The 23,010-nt window shown below is 41.7% G+C and overlaps 1 non-coding gene across 1 annotated transcript; it reads right to left on the minus strand.

Annotated features, from left to right (window-relative positions):
* Window positions 1-22,669: 22,669 nt before the first annotated feature.
* LOC119936026 lies at window positions 22,670-22,807 on the minus strand. Its single transcript, XR_005453620.1, has one exon. It is a non-coding gene; the product is annotated as a small nucleolar RNA SNORA7 (small nucleolar RNA).
* Window positions 22,808-23,010: the final 203 nt, after the last annotated feature.

A 23,010-nucleotide genomic window follows, 5' to 3' on the forward strand; every position in this document is an offset into this window, starting at 1 on the left:
CCTATAAACTAAAAGAACGTAAGACAAAAATGGGATATGATGGGTTGAGGTACAGATATCCAGCCTTAAATTATTTGATCAGCTGTAGGCAGCTTTTTAATAGGATAAACTACCCTCTGCAAAAATAAGTCACATAAACTGTACTTGCTTAGAGGCAGGGGTGGCTTAACAATATTGTAAAAATCCCAAGCATTCTTATCCCTCCAATGCCTAAAGAAAAACCATATTTCTAGTCATTTTTTAAAAAGTTTTCTTGTGTTGGTGTATTCCAGTCAACACTATTTTCTTCCTTAATTGGATGCCTACTCTGACTAGGAGGCACAACAAGGCTACTAATTGCCTAAAGTGTGTTTTGATTAGATTAAGGGCCTGTGCACCTTTATTAAGGATAAATTAATATTAAGGATGCCTTAAGGATGCCAGTGCACCCTTATCTAAGTGTCCTCCACCCAATTGACAAGGTTTATTTACAACCCACTAATGAGCCACCTCAACGGATGGTTTCCTGCAGATGGGATCTGATTTGTTTGGAATATCTACCAATCGTATAACACAATCACATAACACAATATATAATTGTACACAATCATGTAATTCATTCATTCATTCAATCGTATTTATTGAGCACTTACTGTGTGCAGAGCACTGTACTAAGCACTTGGGAAGTACAAGTCGGCAACATATAGAGACGGTCCCTACCCAACAACGGGCTCACCGTCTAGAAAACACAATCGGACACAGATTGTGGAGTGGGGGTAAGGGGTTCGGGAGAACCCGGACAATTTCCCAGTGAGCCTCACACACCCTTTATAGAGTCGCAACACTGTGTCCCAGATCTTGGGAGTGTTACTTCCAAGAAGTTGTATTCCAGTTCCTCCAAGGAGGAGGAGAGGGGGGTGCCCCTGGAGCTTCACACCCCCACAAGCCCCACAGTGCTGCATCCTGGCTCCTGGGGAGGGTGTTGTGTCGTCGCCCAAACTCCTGACTCCAACGAACTTGCCTTGTCACTATTCCGGTGACTACTATGTTTAAACCACTTAGACGATGGAGAAGACGTTGAGATAAAGAGGTGGATTACCCCGTCAATTTAAAGGACTTTGTTCAATAAACAGGTCATAGCTTAAAATGGCATGAATCAATCAACCAGTTATATTTATTAAGCGTTCACTGTGTACAGAGCACTGTACTAAGCACTTGGGCGAGGACAATATAACAGAGTTAGTAGGTACGTTCCCTGCTCACAGCGATAATCCTCAATGGAACTTCAAACTAATCATCTTTCTAGATGTAGTTCTGGTTGCACTTGGAGGCTGCCTTGACTACCTCAGGGCTTCAGTACATATCAACTAAGTACCCTAAGCAGGAAAGGAAACTATTTCCTAATGCAGTCGTTTCAGCCCTGGTGTCGTCGTTCAAAGGTTTTACCTCTGCCTTCCTGCCCTTTTCCCTTCCATACACAAATTCGGAGACTGAGATCTCCTAAACTAAACATAAAACCAAAAGAACGCATCCCATTCACCATGAAAGCATTGAGCCTTGGAGTGCCTATACTGATTTAATAAGAGATGAAAGTTCTCAAAGCAAAAAAGCAGAATGGCCTAATAGATAGAGCAGAGGCCTAAGTCAAAAGGGCCTGGGTTCTAATCCCCGCGGTATCAATTGTCTACTGTGTGAGGGCACTTAACTTCCCTGTGCCTCAATTGCCTCATCTGAAAAATGGAGGTTAAGACTGTGAGCTTCATGAGGGACATGAACTGTGTCCAATGTGATTAACTTGTATCTATCCCAGCGTTTAGTACAGCGACTGGCACATAGTAAGGACTTAACAAATACAATTAAATCATTAGGAAACTAGTCCTCAGTATTCACAAAAAGGTAAAAGATGAGGAGAGAAGCAAAAATGCCACTGTTTCATGGGCTGATGGAGCTACGCAAATTTTCCATTTTTTTACCGTTCGTCTCCGTTCTGTATTTTCTCCATGGCAACTCTTGGTTGGTATTGTCAGTCAAGCAATCTCATTTTGGCAATAACTTCACAAAGACTGGAAAATGATCAGTAAGCCTGTTCATTCCTAATCTCCAAAGGATTTGCGTATAATGTTATTGTCCTGAAGGGAGTCTGGTTAGGCAGACATATATTTCAAAATCAAGGTTTCAGGATATTTCACAGAACTCTTGGGCCCTGCCCACCCTAAAAATTCAACAGAGGAAGAAGTCGTGACCAGGGTTACATACCGCAGGACCCGTAGAGCGTCCGGATCGTGCTCACCTTGGCCCGGGCCTCGGAGGGAACATTTCTGGGCTACATGGATCTAAAGCTGCATGGAAGTGATTCTCCCTTTCATGCCCAAGGTGGCATTTAGAGAAGCAGCGTGGCTCAGTGGAAAGAGCCCGGGCTTTGGAATCAGAAGTCATGGGTTCAAATTCCAGCTCCACCAATTGTCAGCTGTGTGACTTTGGTCAAGTCACTTAACTTCTCTGGGCCTCAGTTACCTCATCTCGAAAATGGGGATTAAAACTGTGAGCCCCCCTTGGGACAACCTGATCACCTTGTTACCTCCCCAGCACTTAGAAAAGTGCTTTGCACATAGTAAGTGCTTAATAAATGCTATCATTATTTTTATTATTTTCTGCCTAGTAGTTTCCTAAATGTCACAGTGAATATTTGGGTTGATCTGCAGGAAGCCTTTCCTGACTACTCTCTCATCTTCCCCCACTTGGTATCATCTTCCTTCCCTAAACACTTTGGTATTCGCACATCCCTTCCCCACTTATAAACATATCTTTAAACTCAGTTCCTTCCCCTACCCACAATTTATTTTCGTATCTTCTTGGCTAGATTGTAAGATTCTTGAGGTTAAGAATTGCATCTGCTATCTCTATTGTACTCTCCCAAGAGTTCAGTACAGTGGTCTGCACAGAGTAAGGCTCAATATATATTGCTGATTGTTGAATTTTGCCTGTTTCTTGCAAATATTTTTTCCACTCTAAATTCTACACCAAAGATGTTAAACTGTGCTTCCACTAGTTTAACTGAAACATTTTTTAAATAAAATATCAAGCAAGAAGGAGAAAACAAAACTTTTATTTCCAACTGCAAAATAATTTCACCTTTATTTCAAATATAAAGGCTAAAAAACATAACGACTCTCAGACAGCCACTTCTTGAAAAAAACATTTGTTTAAAAAACAACTATAATAAATCTGATTGATTGATGGTCCAAAGAGACCTTCCATGGCTTTAATTTATTTACTGATTTTCAAAAAGCAGTTAATAGTGGGTAATGCCAAAACAATAAAAATCACCTTCAGAAGAACTGGATTACTGGGTCTATAACAAGCTTGATTAATTGGATTTTAGGAAATGGAGATTCACAAACCTGTATATAATCTACAATAGTAGAAACATATATCTTCATTAGGAAATTCCCACTAAGACTGATGCCTAGTTTATTCAGGGAATTTCAAGGCTTGTAATATGCTGAATTGTTGTTCTTCAGTTTTCTACTTAAAAGCTTCTGTAAAGTTTCTGGAATTTAGCAAAACTGCTGTAATACTCAGATCCAAAGAATCCTTACCAAAGAAGAATCAGATCTGGGCAGTGTGAGTAATGCTGATATGGTTGTACATATTTATTACTCTATTTATTTATTTATTTATTTTACTTGTACATTTCTATCCTATTTATTTTATTTTGTTGGTATGTTCGGTTCTGTTCTCTGTCTCCCCCTTTTAGACTGTGAGCCCACTGTTGGGTAGGGACTGTCTCTATGTGTTGCCAATTTGTACTTCCCAAGCGCTTAGTACAGTGCTCTGCACATAGTAAGCGCTCAATAAATACGATTGATTGATTGATTGATTGGTACATGAAGAAAAATCAGTTCTGTGGGACGTTCTGACATAACTGTGAGGCAAAGTGAGTACAGACTGACCCCTCTCCTCCTCTCCTGGAGGAGGAAAGGGGGGAATCCTGCAAAGAAAGTTCCAAATTAATCAACCAATATTATTTATTGAGTGTCTACCATACGCAGAGCACATGGAAGAGAACACCGTGAAATCAGCAAGACATGTTTCCATCCCTCAAAATAGTTTTTCAACTAGTTTCTGCTCTGAAGGCCCAAAAGGAAGGAGATAAAATTGGATAACGTCTTCCTTATTTCACTTATTTCCCAAACAGAGACGAGCTTCTGACCAGACCGATACAACAACTCCCAGACGAAGCTCAGGGTGTGACTAAATGCAGTTCAAGTTCTTATGCTTTCTACTGGGTTATTCAGAAAAAAATTCAAGCACTTTGGGGTTGTTTTTATTATTTCACTGACTGGGAGAAAATTTTGCAGCTCTTAGTACAGTGCTTTACATATGGTAGTGTTTAGTAAATACTGTTTACTACTAGGGAATGAAATTTAAAATTGCTTTTGATATGGTCAAGCGCTTAGTACAGTGCTCTGCACACAGTAAAAGCTCAATAAATACGATTGAATGAATGAATGAATGTGGTATTGGTCATGTGTATCATTTTACAGGTGAGGTAACTGAGGCACAGAGGAGTTAAGTGACTTGCCCAAGGTCACACAGCAGACAAGTGGCAGAGCCAGGATTAGACCCAAGTCCTTCTGACTCCCAGCCTGTGTTCTAACCGTAAGGCAACACTACTTCGTCTCAATGTTTCTGTTTTGGCATCTCTTGATTAGTAAATTCAGAGGAATTGTCAAGTAATTGTCACTAGATAGCCTTGATTTACTGGTCTCGAAGTGTTTTAAATACCGCTCAATTGAGAAACAATAGCAAAATCCTCTAGAAAACAAGAACAAAGATCCAGCGTGGTGCTGAAATGTTTTGGAGGGGAATCAAAGCAGAATAATGATAACAATAATAATAATAATAACAGTATTTATAAGCAATACTATTTGCCAAGCACTGTTCTAAGCACTGGGGTAGATACAAGGTAATCAGATTGTCCCATGTGGGGCTCACAGTCTTAATCCCCATTTTACAGATGAGGTAACTGAGGCACAGAGAAGCTAAGTGACTTGCTCAAGATCACACAGCAGACAAGTGGCAGAGCCGGGATTAGAACTCGTGTCCTCTGACTCCCAAGTCTGTTCTCTTTCCACAAAGCCACGCTGCTTCTCGGGTAACCAGAGAAAGAAATCTTGGGGTGCTCACAGGGGAAGAAATGCTAAACGTAAATGTGGCATGGGAAATTATCATCATGAAAAAGGGGCTCATTCCAGACTATTCCCCCCTGGTTTGAAGTCTGGAATGGGAACCCAGAAATAGGTTTTGAAGCGGGAGAGAAGGGAGGAAGACAACCAGAAATAGCTGCTGGAAGCCAGTTGCAGATTCCAGCAAAGGCCCTTCGGTGATCTGAAATTTTCTCAAGGGAGAGAAGGACCCACAGAAAGCATTTCAGAGACTCTCCCACCCCCTGGAAATCAACAGTAGGAGAAATGATTGCTTCCCATTAGATTGTGATATCTTGGAGGGTAGGGATCATGTCTGACAAACAATAATAATAATAATAATAATGATAATGGCATTTATTAAGCACTTACTATGTGCAAAGCACTGTTCTAAGCACTGGGGAGGTTACAAGGTGATCAGGTTGTCCCACGGGGGGCTCACAGTCTTATTCCCCATTTTACAGATGAGGGAACTGAGGCACAGAGAAGTTAAGTGACTTGCCCAAAGTCACACAGCTGACAATTGGCAGAGCCGGGGTTTGAACCCATCTATTGCATCGTACTCTCCCAGTCACTTAATACAGTACTGTGCACACAGTAAGTGCTCAAGAAATACCATTGATTGATTCTCTGTTTCCCCTTCTTCCCTCTTGCCACTGCGGAACACTGCTGAGCTGCTGTCGAAGAATAAACGAGTCTTAGAAAATCCACCTGTGTGGGAACCTCACTGGGTCTGAATCTTCTTAAAATTGGGTCAATAATTGATTCAGCTCCTCACCTCCTCAGGGATATGTGCTATATGAAAATAAAGTGCCAGTCTAAGTGTTCTAGTAAATTGTATATTATACATTATTTATTTAGATTAATGTATGTATCTCCCTCTAGACTATAAACTCCTCGTGGACAGGGAACATGTCTACCAAATCTGTTTTATTGCATGCTCCCAAGCTCTTTGTACAGTGCTCTGCACACAGTTAGAACCTAAAAAATACTTTTGATGACGGTGATTGTGATGAGCATGTGAATGAGTTCCTTGTTGACACTCTCTGTGCCACAGGTCAAAGCTTCTGTGGATTAAATAAACGCCTAATCTGTGCAGAGTGCTTTTAGGACTGTGAGCCCACTGTTGGGTAGGGACTGTCTCTATACGTTGCCAACTTGTACTTCCCAAGCGCTTAGTACAGTGCTCTGCACACAGTAAGCGCTCAATAAATACGATTGATGATGATGATGATGCGTGCAGATACTTAGACCTTGAGTCCCACATCAATCAGGGACTGTGTCCATCCTGGTTGGCTTGAATTATACCCTAGAGCTTGGAGCAGTGCTTGACACATAGTAAGTGCTTATTAAAAATATCATCATCATCATCATCATCACCATCAAATATGGGTGATCTTTTCGTGGGCAAAAATATAATCATCATCATTGTCATCATCATCATCAAATACGGGTGATCTTTTCATGGGCATCTGTTAAGCAAGAATGAGGCAAATAATAATTTTGGTATTTACTAAGCGCTTACTATGTGCAAAGCACTGTTCCAAGCACTGGGGAGGATACAAGGTGATCAGGTTGTCCCGTGTTGGGCTCACAATTGCAATCCCCATTTTACAGATGCGGTAGCTGAGGCACAGAGAAGTTAAATGACTTGCCCAAAGTCACACAGCTGACAAACAGGGGAGCCGGGATTTGAACCCATGACCTCTGATTCCCAAGTCCGGGCTCTTTCCACTGAGCCACGCTGCAAATGAATGCATCCATCAACCCTGGGACTGCTCTTGCACCTCCTTCTTTATACCCATCTTGGGTATTGCCATGGAATCTGGTGCAAATATGGTCCATATTAGATATTGCCTTAAAAAAACAAAAAATCCGGCCCCTGAGACTTGTGATGTCACAGGGGATGTGCTGGGCATTTGTTAAGCGCTTACTATGTGCCAGGCACCGTTCTAAGCACTGGAGTTCATACAAGCTTATCAGGTTGGATACAGTCCAAGTCCCACATGGGGCTCATAATGTTAAACCCCTATTTTACAGATGAGGTAATTTAGGCACAGAGAAGTTAAGTGACTCAGCCAAGGTCACACACAGAAAAGCGGAGAAGCAGGGATTAGAACCCAGGTCCTTCCGATGTCCAGGCCTGTGCTATAACCACTAGGCAAAGCTGCTTCTTGTGCTTTCATTTTATGGAAAGTCTGCTAGATTTAGCCTGAATCGGCCCCAAACTAAAGCAGTTATCTCAGGGGGACTCTGAGCTTCCAATCGCTCCAGTTATTGAATCTCCTCTCCCAGGTCTATGTAATTCATTCATTCATTCAATCATATTTATTGAGCACTTACTGTGTGCAGAGCACTGTACTAAGCGCTTGGGAAGCACAAGTTGGCAACATATAGAGACGGTCCCTACTCAACAGTGGGCTCACAGTCTAGAAGGGGGAGACAGAGAATGAAACGAAACAAAACATATTAACAAAATAAAATAAATAGAATATGTACAAGTAAAATGTGATAGTGATGCCCGGTCCTCATTTTTTTAATGGTCTTTGTTATGTGCTTACTATGTGCCAGGCACTGTTCTAAGCACTGGGATTCATACAAGCTAATCAGGTTGGATACAGTCCAAGTCCCACCTGGAGCTCATAATGTTAAACCCCTATTTTACAGACGAGGTAACTTAGGCACAGAGAATAATTGTAATAATAATTGTGGTATTTATTATGTATTTACTTTGTGCTAAGATACAAGACAATCAGACTGGGCATTCTGCTACTTTCACAGCAGTGTTTGCAAAATGCCGTCATTGATGATGACGCCTCAAGACACAACAACATGGCCAGAGCAATGTTTGGAAATCTGGAAAATTGACTCCAGAAAGAAAGGGAAGTCAGCTTCATGAGGAACATAGCTATTTCCTTTGCTATAGTCACCCCAACCTTCTTATACAGTGTGAGGCATGGGCACCATATTGACAATAGAGAATCCACACATATACATATCTACACATATGTATAATAGAATCAGTATACACATGTTGATTCTGCATTTTCTATTCACTTGAATCTGTGACTTTGGGGCATTTGATAGTAATAATAATGGCATTTATTAAGCGCTTACTCTGGGCAAAGCACTGTTCTAAGTGCTGGGGAGGTTACAAGGTAATCAGGGTGTCCCACGGGGGGCTCACAGTCTTAATTCCCATTTTTACAGACGAGATAACTGAGGCACAGGGAAGTTAAGTGACTTGCCCAAAGTCACACAGCTGACAATTGGCAGAGTCAGAATTTGAACCTGTGACCTCTTTCCACTGAGCCACGCTGCTTGATATTTACGCTACCCTCAACCCCACAGCACTTATATATATATATATATATATATATATATATATATATATCTTGAAATTATATATTATGAATTATTTAGTTATGCTGCTCTCTGCCTGCCCATCTAGACTGTAAGTTCATGGTGGTCAGGTAGCATGTCTGCCAATTCTCCTAAGAACCTAGTACAGGGTTACGCACATAGTAAGCGCTCTGAGTGCAACAGTGTTGAAATGGGCTAGGAGAAAGGGGGTTACAAGTGTTGCAGAAGAACATGTGTGGTCTGTGCTCAACTTTGTAACTCACACCTTGACAAGCATGCGTTCCTCAGAGCACACCGAAAGGGACAGGGCCGGGCCTCTTCTATCACTTTCAATTCCACTCTATCTACCAATATCCAATATGAAAGCATCCAGGACATATCATCAGCATGTAGAACAGCGCCTGGCACATAGTAAGCGCTTAACAATTGCCATCATTATTATATCATCCCCAAACCGAGAAAAGACCAGTGGGAAACCTGGCTGCCTAATACAGATCCTAGAACATTGATTTATGTCCATTCAGGTTTTTCCATCATTTAATGGCCTCTGTGGAAAAACCTCCCCTACGATGATAACAGAAGAATCCTTTGCCTTCATGTACAACTAAGGGAATGCTGCAAGGATATGTTCAGAATTGGATGTATGATAAACAATTGCACTGTCTCAGCTTAACGTTGCCAAGCATGGCATTTCTAAAACGGCTTACTCCAAAGGAGCTGAAGTGTGGATTAGAGTGGCCCCTGGGCCTAGAATTGAGAAAAACTGGGTTGTTCCATTTCTCAACCTGCCACCAATCGACTCTCTAATGAGGGATTAAATACTTAATTTCTTTCTAATTTAGTTTCTCCATCTGGAGATTAGAATGATAGTTTCCAGCAAATCTCGACTGCTTAAATTCTTTGACATCTCTGGCTGCAAACTCTTCCAGGAATACATAAGATGTCACTTCTGTAGCTGGTGTACAAAGGATTGAGATCCTTAAAATAACTGGACACCTAGGGGAAACATGTAGGCGATCTTCTTGGCCAGCATTTTTCCTGGTGTATTTTTAAACCACATGGCATGGGAAAAAAACTACTCCATTTTCAAGGGATAAGAAATAACCGATGAGGATTCTTAAAAGGGAAACATTCTGTAAAACTCAGTGTTCTTAACCCACGGATCCTGCCCCTGACTTCTTTTGTTTAGGAATGACTGCATTATAAATTATTATTAACAACAACAATTGTGGTATTTGTTAGACACATACTGTGTGCCAGGGCCGTAGTATTCTCTGCTGTAGACACAAGATAAACAGGTCGGGCACTGTCCCTGTCTCAGACTGGACTCATAGTCTGAGAAGCAGCATTTTCTAGTGGATAGAACATGGGCCTGAAAGTCCAAAGGACTTGGATTCTAATCCCAGCTCAGCTACTTACCTTCTCTGAGCCTCAGTTACCTCATCTGTAAAATGGGGGTTAAGAGTATGAGCCCCACGTGGGACCTGGATTGTGCCCAACCTGATTAGCTTGTATCTCCCCCAGCACTTAATACAGTACCTGGAACATGGGAAGTGCTTAACAAATACCATAAAAAAGAACAACAGGAAATAATGAAAATCCTAATCCAGTTATCCCACTGCCTTCCCTGCAAAATGAGTTTTTCTTTGACAAGTATTCACCACTGTTGCCTTACACTGATGCTCTGCTGCTTCAGCTCCTGGAGACACTGGACTGGCATCGTCTTTCCTAGCTTGAGCTTTGGATTCAGGTAAAAGGCAGGCACCTGCCTATGGAAAAACCAAAAGGGAAGACTATGAAAATACAAAAATTCCAGACTCATGGGGTGTTCCTCGATTGCCTCACTCATATTTACATGTTGCGGATGGTATTTGAGTTTTGTGGCTTATTAAAATAAATAAAAGCAAAGCTAGACCCATTTGGTTCAGTCCAATATGAAAATAAAAGGGGCAGTGCACATCTAAGGATTTCAGATCATTACTCATGACCTATTTCTATCTGCTCCCAGAACAACATTTTCTCTTGTTAGGCCACAGACTGTCTGAAATAACCCTGTGGGAGTTTTAAGAGAAGCAGTTTTGAAGTACTGAAGAAACATTCTTTTTTTTTTTTTGCTTCCATTTTTACCTAGTTTTCAAACAGTCTGGGAAACTAAACCTAGCCCAGTTTGGCAATGCTAGAAGTGAATAGGAGCCCAAATTAGTCCTGGGGCATCCAAAGCATTCATTCAATCAATCAATCACTCAGTGATATTTATTAAGCATTTATTGCAGGCCAAACACTGACCTCACACCTTGGGAAAATATAATACGATAAAGTTGGTAGACATGATCCTCTGATCACAAGGAGCTTAAAGTCTACAGAGGGAGACAGGCATTTTTTAATGGTATTTGCGAAGCACCTATTGTGTGTCCATCATGTTCTCAGTTCCTACTCAACAGATGGTGTTGATCCCTCTGATTTGAAGACTGTTATTGTGTAATTTTAGCTGCAGGACTGTGCCTGATGGTAATGTCTAATCCAACACGGTCAAGGCACAGGCAAGGAGGAGTGTGGCTTAGTGGCTAGAGCCCGCTGTTGAGTAGGGAACGTCTCTATATGTTGCAAACTTGTACTTCCCAAGCGCTTAGTACAGTGCTCTGCATTAATACTATTGAATGAATGAATGAATGAATGAATGAATAGAGCATGTGTCTGAAAGCCAGAAGGATCTGGTTTCGAATCCCTGCTCCGCCACTTGTCCGCTGCATGATCTTGGGCAAGTCACTTCACTTCTCTTGACCTCAGTTACCTCGTCTGTAAAATGGGGATTGAGACTTTGAGCCCCAAGTGGAACAGGGACTGTGTCCAACCCAATTTGCTCATATCCACCCCAGTGCTTAGTACAGTGCCTGGCACATAGTACCTTAGTGGCACATAGAGAAGTAGCATGGCTTAGAGGAAAGACCACGGGTTAGAGAGTCAGAGGAGGTCATGGTTTTAATCCTGACTCCGCCACTTGTCAGCTATGTGACTTTGGGCAAGTTACTTAATTTCTCTGTGCCTCAGTTACCTCATCTGTAAAATGGGGATTAAGACTGTGAGCCCCACGTGGCACAACCTGATTACCATGTATCTACCTCAGCACTTAGAACAATGCTTGGCACATAGTAAGTGCTTAACAAAAACCATCATTATTATTATTATTATAGTACATGCTTAACAAATACCATTTAAAAAGAAGGCATTACACTCCAAATACCAGATCAGTTGTTTGGTAGACCAGTAAGCATTTTCCACAATAAGCTGGTAAATTTTATTTTAGTTTATATTTATGTAATTATTTTTCTTGGCGATTCCCTCACCTGAATCAAGTAGCCAGCCAAGTGCTTATTATAGTGCTCTGCACAAGGTAAATGCTCAATAAATGCCATGATGATGATGATAATGCTGTACAGAATATTTAATGGAAGTCTGTAATCAATTTTTGTCTTTGGATGAAAATGCAGTTGTTTGACACACGTCCCCTAGACTGTAAATTCAATGGGGGCAGGGAACTTGCCTACCTACTCTGCTGAATTATACTCTCCTGAGTGCAGTGCTCTGTTCAAAATAAGCACTCAATAAATGTAATTAATGGATTGATAAAGACCTACAAAGCCAATAACTGGCTCTAGGGCCTCAGACACTGCACACTGAAAGACCACGTCCTACTATCTAAGGGGTTGGGTTTATTTGTTTTCAGTTGTATTAACTGGAATGAAAGAACTCTGTTGAGAAAGGACAGCTGTATACCATTTTTAGTACCAGTCAGTTTGTTCGTAAAATGGATTGCATTGATCCTGTCTTCTCCTCCCATGTTCTTTTGATCCAGCTACGTGACTCTCTTCGATACCACCGGCAAAGCATTTTTTCATTCAGACGATTTTGTTTCACAGATCCTCGGCCTACATTCCTAGTTCCAAATCGCACCTATCTCAGGCTCTGAAACAATAACTTGGAATTTCCTTTGAGGTTCTGTTTGTGCCTTCAAGCTTACAAAAAAAAAAAAAAATGAGATTGTGCTTCTTTCCCTTTTCCAGGACAGTTTTCGGGATTAGGTACTCAGCTGGGTGGGGGAAAAGTCCAAGGAGTTGTGTGCAATTTAAAATAGCATCAGTCCCTTTGCACAGGGGCTGAAATCCCTTCAGGGTACCTGATGGTACTTCCCAAGTGCTTAGTACAGTGCTCTGCACACAGTAAGCGCTCAATAAATACGATTGAATGAATGAATGATCATCAATTGTATTTATTGAGCGCTTACTGTGTGCAGAGCACTGTACAAAGCGCTTGGGAAGTACAAGTTTGCAACATATAGAGACAGTCCCTACCCAACAGTGGGCTCACAGTCAAAATGATGGAGGTCACAGTCCCTCATTCGCTTCTTAAAAAAGATCTGCTGTCTATACACCATGCACATATGCAATTAGGAAAACTAGTAAGGAAGAAGTCAGTCAGTCATATTTATCAAGTGCTTACTGGGTGCAGAAAACTGTACTAAGTGCTTGGGAGAGTATAATATAACAATAAGCGGGCACATTTCCTGCCCAAAATGGTTCAAACTGCAGAGCAACCCTGGTTCATTCACTAGAAATAATGATCAGTCAGTAATTTTCCTGAATCATTTTTGCAAAAGGTTCCATTATGGGAAAACTTACAATAATAATAATAATAATAATAATAATAATAATAATAATGGCATTTGTTAAGCACTTACTACATGCCAAGGACTGTTCTAATCAGGTTGTCCGACATGGGACTCACGGTCTTCAACCCCATTTTACAGCTGAGGTGACTGAGGCACAGAGAAGTGAAGTGACTTGCCCAAAGTCACACAGCTGACAAGTGGCGGAGCTGAGATTAGAAGCCACGACGTCTGACTCCCAAGCCCGGGCTCTTTCCACTCAGCCACGCTGCTTCTCCTAACTCCTAACTGCTTCTACAACTCAGGCTTTCCCCAACACTAAAATAACAATAACACATCCCCTCTAGACTGTAAGATCGTTGTAGACAGGGAATGTGTCTACTATATTGTTATATCGTACCCTCCCAAGTGCTTAGTATAGCATGCTGCACACAGTAAGCACTCGATAAATACCATAGACTGAATTACAGCTTTTTCCATATGCCAATTTCAGGCTTCACATTAAGAATTCTGAATACCACTTTGGTTACTACAGCATGCAGTTTTAAATAACCATAATTTTCCTTGATGGTCTCATTGCTAGTTATCCCCAGTCTCACTCTATACCCCTGCAACCCCATCATAAAGTGTTTCCTGCCTTTACTTTATCTGTGATTCATAATCATTACAAGAAATTCATTACTCCAGCAAATTTTAAACAGTACTCTAACCTAACTTTGCAATTATATTTCTTATAATAAACACTTTATAGGAGACTAATGGAAACTAAAAGTAAATAAAAATGATTTTCACACACCATAGGTTGCTTTATCATCATATTTATAAAGTTTAATGCAAGCCCAGAGAGCCTATAGTTAAATCCCATGTATCTTGTTGAACTCCACTTGGTAGGGCTAAAACAGTGGACTTTCAGGAAACTAATGCTGGAATTTGGGGAGGAAAATCTGCAAGTTCTTAGTGACTAGGGTCTCAAAAAATGGCTTTTCCATTTTTGCATCTTTAACACAGTCTGGGTGATGGATTGCTCTTGGTTTAAGATTGCTTTGGAAAACTGACAGCCAAGTTTTTGAAAAAAATTAAAAATTTCAGGTAGGATTTTCAGATTCCACAGACTTTACAGTTCTACTAGTCAACTGTATTTCAAGAGAAAAGCAGTTATTTTCATGCAGAGAAGGAGCATGGCCAAGTGGAGAGAAAACAGACCTGAGAGTCAGAAGGACCTGGGTTTTAATCCCAGCTCCATCACTTCATCATCATCAATCATATTTATTGAGTGCTTACTGTGTGCAGAGCACTGTACTAAGTGCTTGGGAAGTACAAATTGGCAACATATAGAGACAGTCCCTACCCAACAGTGGGCTCACAGTGAATGCTGTGTGACCTTAGGCAAGTCACTTAACTTCTCTGGGCTTCATTTCCCTCATCTGTAAAATGGGTATTAAGACTGTGAGTCCTATGAGGGTCAGGGACTGTGTCCAACCTGATTAGCTCTTACCTCCCCCAGAGCTTAGAACAGTGCTTGACACACAGTAAGCACTTAACATATACCATTATTATTATTATTATTGTTATTATTATTATTATTATTATTATCTAATTGCCTTTAGGAGTCATTAAATGCATATTCATTAATTCATTCAATCATATTTATTGAGCGCTTATTGTGTGCAGAGCACTGTACTAAGCGCTTGGAAAGTACAACTGGGCAATGGACAGAGACCATCCCTACCCAACAATGGGCTCACAGTCTAGAAGGGGGAGACCGACAACAAAACAAGTAGACAAGCATCAATAGCATCAAAATCGATAAATAGAATTATAGATATATACACATTATTAATAAAATAAATAAAATAATAAATACATACAAATATACCTAAGTGTTATGGGACGGGGATGGGGGTAGAGCAGAGAGAGGGAGTCGGGTGATGGGCAGGGGAGGAGGAGCAGAGGAAAAGAAGGGTTCAGTCTGGGAAGGCCTCCTGGGGGAGGTGAGCTTTCAGAGCATGACAGAGCTTTACAGATACCACTATTATTATTATTATTTCAATTCCAATTCCACCACTTGTCTGCTGTGAGATCTTGGGCAAGTCACTTGGCTCCTCTGTTTCTCAGTCACCTCATCCATAAAATGGGGGGGTCAAGACTGTGAAGCCCCTTGTGGGACATGGACTCTGGCTAACTTGCTAATTTTGTATTGTGCTCTCCCAAGTGCTTAGTACAGTGTTCTGCACATAGTAAGTGCTTAGAACAGTGCTTTGCACATAGTAAGTGCATAATAAATGCCATCATTATTATTAATAAATACGGTTGATTGATTAGCTGGTATCTACCAGTAGTCTTCTAGACTGTGAGCCTGCTGTTGGGTGGGGACCGTCTCTATATGTTGCCAACCTGTACTTCCCGAGCACTTAGTACAGTGCTCTGCACACAGTAAGCACTCAATAAATATGATTGAATGAATCTACCCCAGAGCTTGTTTGATTGTCTTATGTTGATGATGATGATGATGATGATGATGGTATTTGTTAAATGCTTACTATGTGGAAAGCACTGTTCTAAGCACTGGAGAGGTTACAAGGTGATCAGGTTAGCGCTTAGTACAGTGCTCTGCACATAGTAAGCGCTCAATAAATACGATTGATTGATTGATCAGGTTGTCCCCAGGGTGGGGGTGGGGGGGCTCTCAGTTTTAATCCCCATTTTACAGATGAGGTAACTGAGGCACAGAGAAGTTAAGCGACTTGCCCAAAGTCACACAGCTGACAGTTGGCAGACCCGGGATTTGAACCCATGACTTATGGCATTTGTTAAGTGCTTACTATGTGCCAGGAATTGCTGGGGTAGATACAAACTGGGGTAGACATAGTCTTAATCCCTGTTTTACAGATGAAGCAACCGAAGCACCTCCTCCAAGAGGCCTTCCCAGACTGAGCCCCTTCCTTCCTCTCCCCCTCGTCCCCCTCTCCATCCCCCCCATCTTACCTCCTTCCCTTCCCCACAGCACCTGTATATATGTATATATGTTTGTACATATTTATTACTCTATTTATTTATTTATTTATTTTACTTGTACATATCTATTCTACTTATTTTATTTTGTTAGTATGTTTGGTTTTGTTCTCTGTCTCCCCCTTTTAGACTGTGAGCCCACTGTTGGGTAGGGACTGTCTCTATATGTTGCCAATTTGTACTTCCCAAGCGCTGAGTACAGTGCTCTGCACATAGTAAGCGCTCAATAAATACGATTGATTGATTGATTGATTGAGGCACAGAGGAGCCAAGTGACTTGCCCAAGCCCACACAGCAGCAAAGTGGCAGAGCCGGGTTAGAAAGACTCCGCACACGCCCACCAACGCAAAATTTCGTTTGTTGGTTTGTGTGATTGATTGATCTGTGTCGGAATCCCCCGTCTCTCCTCCCTCTCCCCTCTGAGTTCTTCATTCAGAAGCCCAGAGGGGGTCTCCTGAGGCCCTTAGGGCAAGAACACCTTCGCCTTCTCTATTTCCATTAATCCGTCCATGGTACTTAGTGAGCGCAGTCCTGAGCACTCGAGAGAGTATGGCAGAGTTTGGAAGCCATGACCCCTGCCCTCTAGGAGTTTCCAATATTTTCAGGGATGCTGTTCCTGACAATGAAGGAAAAAGCTCCAGAAAGGGTCCACCTCACTCCTGCCTTTGGCCCAGACCCTAGAGAAGATTTTCCTCAACCCCATCTAGAGTCCCCTGCAGGACCACTCAATCGGCCAATCAATCAATTGATGGCATTTATTGAGTGCTTACTGTGTGCAGAGCACTGTGCTAAGCGTTTGGGAGAGTATAATGCCACAGAATTTGCGGATTCCTCCCCTGCCGTGGTTTAGTGGAAAGAGCAGGGTCTTGGGAGTCAGAGAACTTGGGTCTAATCCCAGCTCCGCCATTTGCCAATTGTATGACCTCGGGCAATGCACTTAATTTCTCTGTGCCTCTGTTTCCTCATCTATAAAATGGAGATGAAATACCTCGTCCCCCTTCCTCTTAGACTGTGAATCTCATATGGGTTACAGACCATGTCCAACCCGATTATCTTGTATCTACCCAAAACCACATTTATCGTTATTATTTCCTAGATCAATTTCCAGGTCTCAGAATGCACAGTTATTTCGGGAATCTCAATAAATATTACAGTTTATGTAGGCAAAAGAAAAGAAAAGCTAAAATGCTTTTTTAATATGAATTCTTATAAGGATAAATTATTAAAATGGATGGTAACAGTACGATTCAGACAGATAATTCAAGAACTTCAAGAAAAAAATGTTAGCAATATAACCATGATTTTTGATACTCCACAGAGTTAGTCGTATATCATTACTCTTCTTTAGCCTCAGTTCTTAGGTTCCTAAGTAGTAATGAGGCTGAATTATCATTAATCATTTCTTAAGTGCTACCACTGTAGTCACAGTCATATAAGGAAACCTTGTGAGTGTCAAGTACTGGAATAGATTAGAGGGGAGCTGTGGAATTTTCTCTCCTGAAGATATTTAAGTATAATCAGGGAAAGCTGCTTGGCCTAATGGAAAGAACACGGGCCCGGGAGCTTCTAAACCCAGCTCTGCCACTTATCTGATGAGTGACCTTGGGTAAGTCACTTAGCTTCTCTGTGTCCCAGTTAGTTCATCCGTAAAATGGGAATTAAGATTGCGAGCCCTGTGTGGGACAGGGAATGCATCCAACTCAATTATCTTGTGTCTACCCCCAGCACTTAATACAGTGCCTTGCATATAGTAAGTGCTTAATAAATGCCATTTAAAAAAATATTGGACAGGTGTCTATCTTTTTTAGAATGCTTGAAATAGAACCTGCCTAGAAGCAAAAGGATTCTTCTTATTATTATTGTTATCATCACTATTATTACATTTGCTATGCACTTACTGTGCGTCAACCACTGTTCTAAGTGCTGGGGTAGTAATCAGTTCAGGCTCAGTCACCCCACATAAGACTCATGGTTCAAGAAGGAGGGAGAACAGGAACTGAATCCCCATTTTACAGCTGAGGAAACTGAGGCACTGAGAAGGCAAGTGACTGCCCGAGGTCACAGATGAGATCAGTGCTCCTGATGAGTGACCTGGGGAACTTTTCCTGCAGTCTGGGATGTCGTAAGCTTCCATCTTTAATTTCATCACAAAAGACTGTGCCTGAATCTGTTCCGTGATATCAAAGAGGTGACCACTAAAAGAGTGGCTAGGCCCTCTGTTCTGGGTGCCAACATCTTGATGACTTCATGGGAGCGATCCCACAGCATGCAATAAAATCCATGATGATGAAGCCCAGAACTCCCCCTTCGTTGAAAAAAGGAGAAAAGCACTAGGATTAAGTGAGTTTTCAAGGACCCTTCCAGGATGATTCTTAAAAGCTCATTCCTTTCATCAGGGATGCCAACATGACATAACAAGCTGTTAAAATGACCAAGGGTTGAAGATGGAGAAGCTCTTAATCTTCCAGGAAGGAGGCTAATGAGTAGTGTGGAGATCCCCAAAGCAATTTCCCTCTGACTTGTGCAGGAACAAGGCTTACTGCTCAGATGCAGATCGGAGAGGAAATTTTCCTCCTCCTTGGAGTCATTCCCCATCTCAGGGTTGCACCTGGAGAGATTCCAGTTCTCTACCAGTCTCGACTATGTCAAGCAGAGGCATTTCCATTCCTAGCTTGGGCAGGTGGCTAGCGAGTGGAAGGCAATCTGCTACAAGTCAAAACTCACTGTGCTGGGCAGCAGCGGCACGGAGGGAGTCGAGGCTGGAGACTCAAGTTTACTGTGCCGAAGGAGGCAGTGGTAAATCACTTCCATATTTTTACCAAGAAAACTCTATGGCTACACTACCAGAACAGTTGTAGATGGAGGTGGAGTGTTCTGGAGAGATGGATCTATAGTGTTGCTATGGGTCAGAGACAACTCTCGTCCTCCTCTCCATCCCCCCATCTTACCTCCTTCCCTTCCCCACAGCACCTGTATATATGTATATATGTTTGTACATATTTATTACTCTATTTATTTATTTATTTATTTTACTTGTACATATCTATTCTATTTATTTTATTTTGTTAGTATGTTTGGTTTTGTTCTCTGTCTCCCCCTTTTAGACTGTGAGCCCAATGTTGGGTAGGGACTGTCTCTATATGTTGCCAATTTGTACTTCCCAAGTGCTTAGTACAGTGCTCTGCACATAGTAAGCTCTCAATAAATATGATTGATTGATTGATTGATAAGACAGGAGTCATTCGTTCCTTCAATTACGTTTACTGAGCTCTTCCTGTGTTTAAATCACTGTCCTAAGTACTTGGGAGAGTACAATATAAGTCCAGGGTGCGGCTTCTGGGCTCTGTGTTAGAAACCCTCAAAACGAATGAAGCCATCATTCTGATAGTGGTTTAAAGTTCCTAAAAAAGGATCGCTTCCTTGCTTTTCTCGTTTGAGTCTGTCTTCTCGGGTTCATCGAGGAGAGGAGAGAAGAGATCAGAGGGTACACAGTCAGGGAAAATGTAGCTCCGAAAGATGAGAAAACCGAGGTTCAAAGAGAAGATGAACTGAGCCTTTCCATCCTGTGTTAGACTTGTAAGATCCTCATGGAAAGAACTCTTTTACTTTTAGCTATTGAGTACATAGTGCTGTGTTCTACACACGTGATGGTGCTCAATAAAGAGAAGCAGAGTCGGCTAATGGAAAAAACAAGGGCCTGGAGTCAGAGGACCTTAATTATAATTCCGTCTTTTCCATTTGTCTGCTGTGTGACCTTGGTCAAGTCACTTAACTTCTCGGTGCCTCGGTTACCTCACTGTGGCCAGGGAACATGTCTATTAACTCTGTTATACTCTTCCAAATGCTAGTACAGTGCTCTACATATAGTAAGTGCTCAGTAAACAAAATTGATTGATTGGAAAATGAGTATTAAAACTGTGAGCTCCTGGAGATACTCTTCCAAATGCTTAGTACAGTGCTCTGCATATGGTAAGTGCTCAGTAAACAAAATTGATTGATTGGAAAATGAGTATTAAAACCATGAGCTTCTGGAGAAGCAGCGTGGCTCAGTGGAAAGAGCCTGGACTTTGGAGTCAGAGGTCATGGGTTCAAATATCAGCTCCACCAATTGTCAGCTGTGTGACTTTGGGTAAGTCACTTAACTTCTCTGGGCCTCAGTTCCCACATCTGTAAAATGGGGATGAAGACTGTGAGCCCCTGTGGGACAACCTGATCACCTTGTAACCTCCCCAGCGCTTAGAACAGTGCTTTGCACATAGTAAGCACTTAATAAATGCCATTATTATTATTGTTATTATTATTATTGTGAGACATGAACTGTGTCCAACCCGATTAGTCTATCTTCTAGACTGTGAGCCCACTGTTGGGTAGGGACTGTCTCTATATGTTGCCAACTTGTACTTCCCAAGTGCTTAGTACAGTGCTCTGCACACAGTAAGCACTCAATAAATACGATTGATTGATTGATTGATCTATCCCAAGACTTAATTCAGTTCCTAGCACATAGTAAGTGCTTAACAAATGCCTTAAAAATTTAAAAAAGTTGGTCTTCTAAGGTGGAGAACAACTGAGAACAAGCCTAGCGTCCATTTTCCTCAAGTCTCTTAACAATGGATTCAAAGATCCTGTGTTTTGATCACCTCTGAGTAAATTTTCTTCTCTAATGCCGTCGAGTCATTTCCGATACACAGTGACACCACGGACACACGTCTCCCAGAACGCCCCGATCTCCATCGGCAATCGTTCCGGTAGTGGATCCATAGTTTTCTTGGTAAAAATACGAAAGTGGTTTACCATTGTTTCCTTCCGCACAGTAAACTTGAGTCACCTCCCTTGACTTTCCTCCATGCCGCTATTGCCCAGCATGGGTGAGTTTTGACTTGCAGCAGATTGCCTTCCACTAGGTAGCCACTGCCCAAGCTATGAATGGAAAGGATAGGCCTCTACTTGACTCTCTCTCCTGTAGCCGTGACTGGTCCCAAGCGCTTAGTATAGTGCTCTGCACACAGTAAGCGCTCAATAAATACGATTGATTGATTTATTGATTGGAAACTTCCCAGGTGTGACCTTAAGACGAGTCTGAGTTAATGGTAGGCATTAAAACTGAACACAGTAAAAATTGTCACCATGGTGATGGAGGTGTCATTGACAGAAAGGGATCTTTATATATGGCTAGCTCATTGTGGGTAGCAATGTGTCCCTTGTATTGTTGTGTTGTACTCTTCAAGTACTTAGTACAGTGCTCTGCACACAATTAAGTGCTCAATAAATACAGATGATTGGAGTTCCGCATGTGAGTAGTAAGAGGGTCTTCATCAACATCAGGAGGCTCATCAGACTGAACAACTGTCCTAGGCATAAAGAGTCAAATGGTGAGATCTAAAGATTGTTTTCAATAACCTGGATTACATCCCACCACACACATACACCATGAAAATATTCATATGCAGATTCTGACATTCCCGTAGTAATTAGAGATCGTCCGGGTGAATGACTAATGAACAATAATAAGTGAAACCGTTTTTACAGAAAAGGCAGGTTTTAAAATATTCATGAATGATTTTTGTTTTACAGTCAGTATGCTGTCACATGCATTTTGTAAGGGAAAAATTAAGGCACTCTAGAGGAAGAAAAAGGAAGAACAAAATGAATCAAAGTAAGAAATGGTAAAATCATAGAAAAAGAAAAGGAAAATGTGCCCACACAAATGAATTCTTTTACAGAAAATGCAGATATTTATCTCTTGGAGATGGAGCCTTTAACAACTTAGCCTAACTTCTCCATACTTATAATAATGATGGCGTTTATTAAGTGCTTACTATGTGCAAAGCACTGTTCTAAGTGCTGGGGAGGTTACAAGGTGATCAGGTTGTCCCCCGGGGGGACTCACAGTCTTCATCCCCATTTTACAGATGAGGTAACCGAGGCCCAGAGAAGTTAAGTGACTTACCCAACGTCACACAGCTGACAGTTGGTGGAGCCAGGATTTGAACCCGTGATCTCTGACTCCAAAGCCTGGGCTCTTTCCATTAAGCCACACTGCTTCTTGCATCATCTATTTGCTTGAGTATTCAACCCTTAGGCGTATTGGCTTTTGCTGTCGATTTGTCTCCGACCCATAGCGACTCATCATCATCAATTGTATTTATTGAGTGCTTACTATGTGCAGAGCACTGTACTAAGCGCTTGAGAAGTACAAATTTGCAACATATAGAAACAGTCCCTACCCAACAGTGGGCTCACAGTCTAAAAGGGGAGCGACTCCATGGACACATCTCCCCCAGAACGCCCCACCTCCATCTGCAATCATTCTGGTAGTGGATCCATAGAGTTTTCTTGGCAAAAATATGGATGTGGTTTACCTTGCCTTTTTCCACACCATGGACTTGATTCTCCACCCTCAATTCTCTCCCAGGCCGCAGCTGCCCAGCGCAAGTGAGTTTTGACTTGTAGCAGATTGCCTTCCACTTGCTAGTCACTGCCCAAGCTAGGAATGGAATGGGTATACCTCTGCTTGGCTCTCCCTCCTGTAACCGAGACTGGTAGAGTACTGGAGACTCTCCAGGTGCTATTCTGAGAGGGGCCTTAGACATATAACAAGTTACTTAATTAATTATGGTACTTGTTATGTGCCTACTACCTGTCAAGCACTAAGTGCTGGGGTAGATACATGATAAGGTCAGACATAGTCCCCGTACCTCATGGGGCTCACAGTTTAAGTAGGAGGGAGAACAGACATTAAATCCCCATTTTACTGTTGAGGAAACTAAGCCACAGAGAAGTTAA

Source organism: Tachyglossus aculeatus, chromosome 12, assembly GCF_015852505.1.
Source record: "Tachyglossus aculeatus isolate mTacAcu1 chromosome 12, mTacAcu1.pri, whole genome shotgun sequence".
In the NCBI taxonomy this organism is placed as follows: Eukaryota; Metazoa; Chordata; class Mammalia; order Monotremata; family Tachyglossidae; genus Tachyglossus; species Tachyglossus aculeatus.